The sequence below is a fragment of the Sinohyriopsis cumingii genome, chromosome 15, assembly GCF_028554795.1.
Source record: "Sinohyriopsis cumingii isolate HCF-2022 chromosome 15, ASM2855479v2, whole genome shotgun sequence".
NCBI classification, from domain to species: Eukaryota; Metazoa; Mollusca; class Bivalvia; order Unionida; family Unionidae; genus Sinohyriopsis; species Sinohyriopsis cumingii.
The window spans coordinates 94,918,757-94,929,062 of record NC_142975.1 but is presented as its reverse complement, the minus strand read 5'-3'; the positions used below and the strand labels follow the sequence as shown (position 1 = coordinate 94,929,062).

The 10,306-nt window shown below is 34.7% G+C and overlaps 1 protein-coding gene across 4 annotated transcripts in view; it reads left to right on the top strand.

Annotated features, from left to right (window-relative positions):
• The first annotated feature begins 264 nt into the window (after positions 1-264).
• The window catches only part of LOC149782345 (phospholipid scramblase 2-like), an 89,976-nt gene continuing 79,934 nt past the window's right edge, over positions 265-10,306 (top strand). For 2 of the 4 annotated variants that reach the window (XM_089933728.1, XM_089933724.1), the window contains exon 1: positions 265-420. The gene's annotated coding sequence lies outside the window, so the exon portion shown is untranslated. Of the gene's footprint in view, positions 421-5,584; positions 5,667-10,306 lie in introns of all 4 variants that reach the window. The other 2 variants (XM_089933725.1, XM_089933727.1) reach the window with 2 other exon arrangements.

The following is a 10,306-nucleotide window of genomic DNA, read 5'->3' as shown; positions in this document are numbered from 1 at the left end:
ATTGGTATTTCACTATCAACATACTGCAGAGTAACTATGGAAGGTGTATATGCCTGACATAAATTTCAAGAACAACACAAGCCCGAAACATCTAGTTCACAAATATATCCATATCTATAAATAGTAAACAATAATAGCTGAAAAAGTCACACCTTAGCCTTAAGTTAAGAAATGTGCCAGGGGCCAATTTACGAAACCGGACTCTGCCACCTTAGTACCGTGTGTCCTTAATGTAGCGCGTGTACTACGCTTTGTACAACACACAAAATGATGACGTAATGAAAGAGAACTACTTCCAATGAAACGAAAACACGAAAATTAGGAGAGACGCTGTGCATTGTAGCGAAAGGCAAGTTAATCTAGGCAAGTGATCCACGAAGGAATATTACAGGATACAAGTACCAAAGTCTATTGTCAACGGTATATACGAATATTATTTTGTTTTTATTTAATCGATCCATTTAAAGTTAGGCAGAAAATGACACTTGTCTCAACAAGTCAAAGCATTTAATTGATTTTTCTATTTCATAGTTTTGAATTCAAATTCTGATTTCAGGCACAAGTGCTCGACGCGAGCTTGATGTTGAGAAAAAAAAAAGCAGTAATCTGATGGAAATAAATCATTGAGTGACAAAAATACCTTAGACTACCCTCATGACCCGTTCTGACACAGAACCCTCTCTATCATACTATATAAGAGAGAAGGGACGTTAACTTCCAAATACTTCCTTCCACCCACAGGGGCTCGTTACAAAGAACATCAAGGGATGGGGGTTTGTACCTGTAATTTTACAGGTTAGAACCCCCATCCCTTGATTTTCTTTGTAACAAGACCTTGTGCTTCCACCCATGACCCACGATTTCCTTCTGCTATTTCCGTCTTTAAACTTTGAAATCACAGTTTAGTAAATGACAAATGCCATTTTAGAATTTAGTTTTCATAAGATATGTTTGGTCAGTTTTCATATCGATAAAATAAAATCAATGACAAAAGGTTTTCCACCCAGCTTTCATTACAGCCAATCAGAATTTCTGTAGTGTTAACTTAGGTTGGTGCAACATTAAATTTTGGATGTCCTAAATTTGTGATATTTTCATAATAATTCTGACCATTGTTTTGAGCAATATTACATAGTTCATGAAGTAAAAACCATTCGGGTATCAGAGATAGAGAAGAAACTGGGACTGAGTTGGTTCTCAAGAAATATTAATGATTATGTATTTGTTTAAATGGAGAAATACTACAGATCAATTCTCTATTCCTTGGCATATGATGGCAATATTCATGTTGATATTCACAAAAAGTTTTACCTTTTTTCCATTTCTACTAAACATGAACATTTTAATTTTAATACCAGTGTCTCTAGATAAGAATCATACCTAGATCAGATGACCTGACATTGATAATATCTCAGTGATCACAATCACATACATATTATCAATACATTATGTATCACTGAGTCAGTGAGTGATACTCCCGTCAAGTCTCTAACCTCAAAAATATATTACACAACAAAAGTTGTACAAATATTTTGTAATAAGTTTGGTATAATGAATGTCAGTACGTCTCTATAATCCGATTCCTTTCTGTAAACATCTGCCTTTTCATACAATCAAGTTTTCGTGTGTTTTTGAACCCAAATTATGTCGTATTGTTGTCATTGTTTACATTTTATATGTACCCATCTGCCAGGACAAGTTACCGTTCTTGCTGGCATGGGTGACCTTTGAAATAGACGTAGTTCATGGGTTTTCCACAAATATTCGCACACATTTTAACATTATTCTCATAATAAGAACTCCAGAGTATTTTAAAACTAGAAGCAGGTGAGCGTATATGTTCGTTTATTTAGTTTTTCAGCGTTTTGAAAAATTCATTTTTCGTTTTTTCTGCTGAATAAATTGTAGAAATGGCCCAATGTCATATATGCTAAATATAGACATTTGACCTTTCAACCATGAATATATTCAGATGTAATAATGTCGGCTTTTTACATATTAAAGCAGAGAAAATACCAGGTGTAATGAGGTTGACATTTTGAGAAAATGTTAATCTTGATCTCCAGTGCCCTCTAGCAGCATCCCCTGTTGCTATTTAAATGCACATGGCCATGCTCTATGACTTGTTTTACTCCTGGGATATTTTTCTATTCATCAAACCATTATTGACTTTCCTGCGTTGTACAAAACTGAAGTTAAGGACTCCGAAACGTGCGAATTTTGCCTCTTGGGATTACTATGAGCTCATGTGGCAACTGGTGAAAAAGATACATTACCATGGTTGCGAAAAACATGACGCATGAATCAATGACAGTCGACAATACTTGGTCTACACTGTAAACTACGCTACTTATGCCATTTACCTAAGTCTACTCATCCAGTGTTGTCATTTTTACAGTTTTTTTAATCAGTCTCCTGAAATCACAGGTGCGCAATACGAGCTTGATGTTGACAAGGGGAGAAAAAAATAATCTGAAGGAAAAGAAATCATACAGAGTGACAAAAATACCTTAGATTACCACCATGACCCATTTTGACAGAGACCCCTCTGAATCATACTATATAATTTAATGAAGAGATTCGTGCGCCATGTTTTTCGCAACCTTACACACTTGTTTTGAGATCTAATGTAATCATCTTGGTCAATACATTTCCTTAACAGTAACAGTAAGTGCGAATCAAGAAATATTCTACGAAATATAGTTTTGATATGTACTTCAATTCAAATGAAGGAAGACACAATGGAAATATCCAACTGAACCAATGCAATATTTGTCAAAAGTTTGTGACTCTGGAAGACAGGGATTCATTAAAAGGAAAATTAGGAGAATCCGTCAGTGAATTGAGGGCTGGGGGGGGTGTCCAACCAGTAACATTATAGGCTAACACAAGACTGCACCCCCTGTAGTTCCAAACCACTGGTTGGTCCTAAATTCTTCTGCTAATTTCCAACTTATGCAAGCCATAATCAATAATAATTCAATTTTCAAAAAGCTCAAGATACCATTGACCGAAAGAAAGATCCAACCAACCTCTATTCTGCAGTAAAGCTTGTACCATTCAACATCTCAATAGACCTTAGTGGGCAGGGGCCAGTTTTTATGTACAAATTTAATGCTGCAATCAGCAACCTGGTATAAAAAATATTAAGTACACAAGTGAGGTCAAAAAGGTCTATATTTTTGGATACCTATATTAAAACAAATCATAAGAATATTATCCACATAACCAGAGAAGTCAATGGCAGTTCACAACAGAAGTTTATGCGCCCCAACCCCAAATTTATACTTGCAATTTTCATGTCCAAAGGTCATTTTTGACACCATGTGAAACTGTGCAAACACAAACCTTTTTCCCTGATGACATTTCTGCAAAACAGTGTGTACTAAACAGGCTGATGTAATTGAAAATAGTTGTTATCCAAATTCCAAGCCATTTCTGAGCTTTTTTTTTAGATATTCTACTTGCCCCAAACCCTCGTGTTTACTACTATGGGAGGCTAGCTCTTCTTCCTAGCTGACTATTGGTATTTCACAATCATCATACTGCAGAGTAACTATGGAAGGTGTACATGACTGACATCAATTTCAAGAACAACACAAACCTGAAACACCTAGTTCACAAATTTATCATTATTTTTAAATAATAAACAAAAATAGCTTTTAAAAAAAGTCACACGATACATAGCATTGAGTAAAGATTTTTGCCAGGGGCCAATTTACGGAAATGGACCCTGCCACCTTAGTTTTTGACTGGGATAGTTCATTGTGTTATAACAGCAAACTTGTATGTAAGATAATTTCTTATCTAATGTTGAATAAAGAGAAACACTTCTATATTGTTTTGTAATACAAAGACAGTGAAACAGACATCATCATGACTGATTTTTTAATATAAGTGTTTTACTTTCAACTTATGTATGACTGTATAAAGGACTATTGTTTATTTTGTATTTTTAACTTCTCAATATATTATATTTTGATTTCGTAAAATCACTGATTGTAATTCCAGTAAATTCATAATGGAGTATACATTAATTCAAAACTCAAATCAGAGATCTCGGAGACGCTTAATTTTCGCATATTTGGAGGCCAATTTTTTTATCTGGGGTGCAGAAAATCACTGAGGCGGGAGTTTTCCGTTCGCATGTAATAGGTGTGTGGCAAAATTCAAAGACTTGCCAGTCCTGCTTCAGCCACCTGCTTTGTGGGAAAATGTGTTGATAAATTAGTTGTGCTGATATTTACAATGTCAGAATTAAGTGACTGAAAGACTCCTTGATGTTACATACATGTTGCCATTATAAGAGTACATCAAAAAGAACATGATGCAACAGCTGGGCATCAAGTTCAAAGGCTTTGACTGGCGGCCAGTTGAGAAAATGTACTGATATTTACAGTGATTGATTTCAGAGGCAGAAAGACCCAGAGATGTACCTGTGATCATTTATAAAAGTACATCAAATAAACAACTTTAGCTTTTGTTATTTTGTTCATTTCCAAATGTAGCAGAATAAGCAGTGCACGTGACCTCAGAATCAAGACTTGTTGTGATTTAGACAAAATGCCATTCGTAAGTGGGTGACAAGTTGCCTAAAAATGTAAGTTTCGCCTTCTTCTGTTAGGAAAGCGAAAATGACTTCACCCTGTGATTATTTAAGAGGTACATTGACTGACCATACCTTATTATTTTTAATGCCCCTCGCCTTAACCCGGTTAGTTCTATTATTGTAGTGAAATGTATTCATCGGTCTGTAGCTAGGCCTGGTTTTTATATCAATTACGTTGACAAACAAACTCTTGCCCATTGACAAACATTATGTTTTGATAGCTGATTGACCATTAACCCTTTTCCGAGTAAGGTAGCAACTATCAATTTCCTGTATGATATCCTTTGATGACAAAACATACAAACTTGTGTTTTATGATCAGAATCGGTGATCTGGCTATTTGTTAACTACCTCTTATACACTATTTCGTCATAAAATTAGTTTGAAACTAAGTGAACTAGTAGGCCTAACGGGAAATAATGGCAGACTTCGCTAAGTCTGGGATATACCAGTTTATTAGATTGTCTGTTTTTTTATATCAGTGGGCAAATATATTCAGAAAAAATAAACAAATCATTGAAACCCAAGCCTAGGTATTATTTTATTAAAGATTTAACTTTAAAATGCAAATTATATAGGTCAGAAATGTATGGGATAATGCTATGTTGTGGAATTCATGAAATGCGCTTTAAGGTCTAAGCTGTTTTCTGACTTGACACGTATTTATACTGGGAAAAACAGCAAATCAGATACTATTTATTTGCCTAAAATTACTACAAATATGTATGCAAATAAATAAACCATAAATTTGCGATCCTGTCAATGGACTGTTGTTATGAAGCTATATTATAGTGAGTGATTACATTACGGAAACCTCTCCATCTAAAAATAGATGCACTCACGTCTGTGTTGATTCTGTAGGAAAGAAGGGACTGCAAATTTTGATGGTGGGACTCATGTTTTTACCAAAATGGGAGTCCTGGACTCCTAGTTTTAAAATCATAGCGAGACCTCTGCAAATGTTTCATTTCACAGATTGAAGCAAATTGATCAGCAAGAAGACAATGTTTGTCCACACACCTTTGACAACTGGCTTCAAAAGATGACATATTTTAAGGTTTGTATAATTGATTTTAAGATGATGGGCAATCAAACAAACCGATATTTTATGAAAAGCTAACCAAGTCAAATCATTGATTCTCTTCTTCCACTATCATAAATGTTGAAGATAATCTCAACACAGTCTATTTACCTTGATTCAGTTATTGCTTGACTCAGTTCTTATTGAAATTATATAGGTATGGTATTAACGCCAGTAATGTGTAAGCTGCAGTCTAGCAAGTGTTGATCATTGGTGCATGCAGTAATTTGTTATGGACGGCATACATACAGCTAGGAAAGTATTCTGGAGACAAGGGTACTTAAAGCAGATGCTCAGGCCTAAGTCTACGTGCATCATAAAAATGCAAAGGTTGCAATTACCTTGTGTAAAAAAATTGGGTCACATTTAAATTCCCAGCATCAAAACAAGAGGGTATGCATTTATTAAAACCATGTGATGTCACAAAAAGGAAAATCTGAACAGGCCGCTCTGGTGGCCTAGTGGTTAGAGCATCTGCCTCAGATGCAGAAGGTCATGGGTCTGATCCCCAGCCGAGTCATACCAAAGACTTACAAAAATGTTACTAATAGCTGCCTCGCTTGGTGCTCAGCATTAAGATGTTTAAGATGTTAGTGTTAGGACTGGTCAGCCTGGTGTCAGGATAATGTGACTGGGTGGGACATCGTACTACATGTCTGCCGCATAATGCCCTAGTGCTAGATATCACTATAAAACTGCCACACTGCAGACATTGTTGCGATATGACTGAAAAATTGTTAAAAGCTGCGTTAAAAATTCAAATCACACACACACACACACACACACACACAATCTCAACACATATCAAGAACAATTTTTTAAACATGCAGCTGACATTCTTTGAAATGAATTATCAGATCACTTTTTTTTAAAAAAGGAATCAGATTTTAGCTTATTTAGATCATTATCTTGGAAATATCAAGACTTCATATAATACTTACTCACATCCCTCCAATTCATCTGCCATGACGAGGGCAAACAATATCTCAATTCCAATTTGTTTCACAATTTTTGTTTTGTTTACCACCAAGTGCCCTATTGTTACTTCTTATTTGTTTTGAAAGGAAGGCTTAATTTACATCTCTGTAGCACACCACTTTGGTGATGTTACGATAAATTGCTGCCTTGTCAAAGCTCTGGAGGCCAAGTTTCTGACTTTGAATATATGCTTATATTTTCAAGGTCTTGGTCGAGTATGGTTATAAATGAAGGTCATGCATATTGGTGATGTAAACTTGGATCTGATCGGTTGAGGTTGTCAGTGCTCTAGCAACTCTGTTTTTGATAAGATTTTGATTAAGCTGTGTGTGTGGTTTTTTATATATAAATTTAATGTAAATTTAATAATTTGAGTCATATTGCAATGATTGCTGCAGTGTGGCAGTTTATTGCGATGTCTAGCACTGGGGCATCATGCCATGAACATGTAGGATCGTGTGCCACCCAGTAACGTTATCCTGACACCAGGCCAACCAGTCTTAACACTAACCTCTTAATGCTGAGTGCCAGGTGAGGCAGCTGCTTGTACCATTTTTATAGGTCTTTGATATGATTCAACCGGGATTTGAACCCACGATCTCAGGCATCCAATGCAGACGCTCTAACCACTTACGCCATCAAAGTAGTCAGACTTGTTAAACTGTCATATGTTTGATCATAAGCAAGATCTACAGATGATGTAATCTTGTATCTAATTTGCTAAGCTTGTTCCCACACTGGAGACAGAATACCAGATACTTTCCCCTAGCATAAGCTTGTAATACTCTATCACTGTCATAGATGGGATCTATTATGAGTGAGATCTGCACATTTTAACAGATACCCTGCATCAGATTGACTGAGCTTGTATTTCTCATCCAGTTTCAGTAAAACTTGGCAAATGTGTTGATACAATAAAGATCTTGGATGACTTGGATTATGAGCAAGAGACTGCAAATTAAGTATGTCTTTATAAAGAATTATCAGGATAGTGTAAATATGGGATGTCAGCATGGACTATAATTGAGTGCCCAGTACCAAGTCAATTACTGTTATATGTAATAAGGTGCCAAAGTATAGCTCTAAAATTTTGAAGCTATTTGATGTTTTTTTTTCTCTTTTTTTAATGATCTATTATATGCCAAAGCGAAGACAAGAGATAGTTGGTCATGCAGTGTTTCGTTATAGCAAATAAATTAAAATTATAAAACCATGGAATTTTCTGTTCTAAATGTGTAAGTCGTTGAGTGAGAGAATTTGATTCTTGGATAGGGTCATTTTTAGTTCTTGCACTTGGTTTGAATCTTCAGTTTAAGATGCAATTGGATTTTTATTTAGTGATGATGCATATAGAGTTACTGTATACCATGTACTACATTTTTCAAACCTCTACCAACTTAGGGAGATACTTTTGTTCAGTCATTGCCATCACATTGTTAAAGTTTGAAACTATGCTCTCGTTAAAAACATGTTCTGTGACACACACACATCTACATCATTCATTTCTGTAGACACTAACTGAAATGCATTTACAGTTGATATTTGTTATGAGCTGTGAATATTGCATTTTTCAATCAGCAGTTATTATTACTTTGATTTTCCTACTAATAAGCAGACTTCTTATCGATGGTCTCATTTCCCTTCTGATAATCTCGCTAATTTGATCTCAGTTGTGGACCTGTTTTACTAGTCAGATTTCTTGCCATATTTAGTGTGCAACAGCTCTGCTCACTACCTCATAGGGAAATTTCTAGGTGTTGGATTTCTCAGTCATTGGTAAATAGAATAAGGTCTTTTCATTTCTTACAGGGTGTATGGAATTTTTGATTGGGTGACTGTGACAATCATGTGTATTCATTGCATGTACAAATAGTATAAAGGGAAATAACTAAGTATGAAACAAAGATGGTTGTGGCCATTCTTTCAGTTAAAAACTGGTGAATTGATTATCAGATATATTTTTGTAACTCTTTGTAGTATTTTCAACATAATTTCAGCAAATAGAAATTATGTTCTGATGTTAGATTAATATTATATTAGCTGAAGTACCTCATAAAATATTGTCTGCTTGGTTAAAAAGATAGTGTTTCCCCAGAATCTACAAAGGGTATGCTAAGTATCTTCCATCCCAGAAGGGCACTTTAAACACATATTTCATGCTCAAACAAAACTAGCATCTTACTTCATCATGATTTGACCACTCAGGTGGCCCAAGTGTTAGAATATCTGCCTTGGATGTGGGTTTGAACACTGGCCAAGTCGTACAGGAGACTTATAAATATGGTACTAGCAGCTGCCTCACTTGATGCTCAGCATTAAGAGTTTAATGTTGGAACTGCTCTGGCTGGTGTCAGGATAACGTGACAGGGTGGGACATGATACTATGTGTCTGCGGCATAATGCCCAAGTGCTAGATGTTACTATAAACTGCCACACTCATAGCAGACATCATAGTGATATGACTGGAAAATTGTTAAAGCTATGTTAAAAGTTCAGACCACACACACATCATGAATTGTTGTTTCCTTTTTTTAATTATTATTATTATTGTTAGTAGTAATAATATAATTGTAAAATTAGAAAATTGTATGAGTATTTGCACTGTTCAGTTTTAAAAAATCTTAAATATTTACCCACTGAAAAAATTACAGAAGTAAAATCCTTCGTAAGGTTTTACTAAGTATTGCTTTTTCTATTTTGTCCATTTTTGCAGCAGATACATGCAGACTTGGGTTCAATTACAACATAATTGGTGTAATTGAGTGATTAATTGAAGGTCTAGATTTTGCATAATCGCACAGTTTCATGTCTGTTTCAAAAGCAAATTAAATGTTTTTCTAAAATTCTATCCAATTATAAAAATTGAGAAAATATACATATTTATCTAAACTGCCAGGTGCAATGCAAATAATTTAGGAATTAATATAGAAGAAGCAATAAAGTTACGTTTTGGATAAAAAAAAACTATATATAAATGATTTTACTTAGTCTTTTGTGGGATTCATACCTGGGTTCAATTACAATGTAATTTGTGTAGTTGAGTAATTACAATTACACTGTATTTGTAATTGTAATTGAACATCACTGTCATATTGTGTAATTGCGATTGACATCTGCAAGCACTTTTGTATTTGCAATTGTAATTGATGAAAGTAATTGAACACAAGTCTGGATGCATGGCAGTAATGCTTATGCAGTCACAAATTTAAAATTTAGTAATACTGTTAATAATTGTTTATTGAAAGTTCTGTAGGTGACAGAAAAATTATATAATTTTACTAGGCTTTGTATTTTCTATTTTTTTTTTTTAATAGATGTATGGTTAGCAATGAATGCTATAACCATTGAGTATCGTTCAGTGTTGTCCTTTTGAGAATGGAGTAGTCCACTGCTAAATTGTCAGTCAAGATTTCTAGCTTGAGTTCTAGATTTTATTTTGAGCAATAAACTTCATGAAAAATCAGTGCAGTTAAATTTTTAACTGACAGCAATCAAAACCTGCTAGAAACTTTTTGAGAACAACGATCTTTTTGACTCATATTCAACCCACTGCCATCTCATGTAAATTATTTAATTGCTTGCATGTGTGAAAAAATCAGGATGTCATTTTAATGATTTAGAGTAAACAAAATTTGACA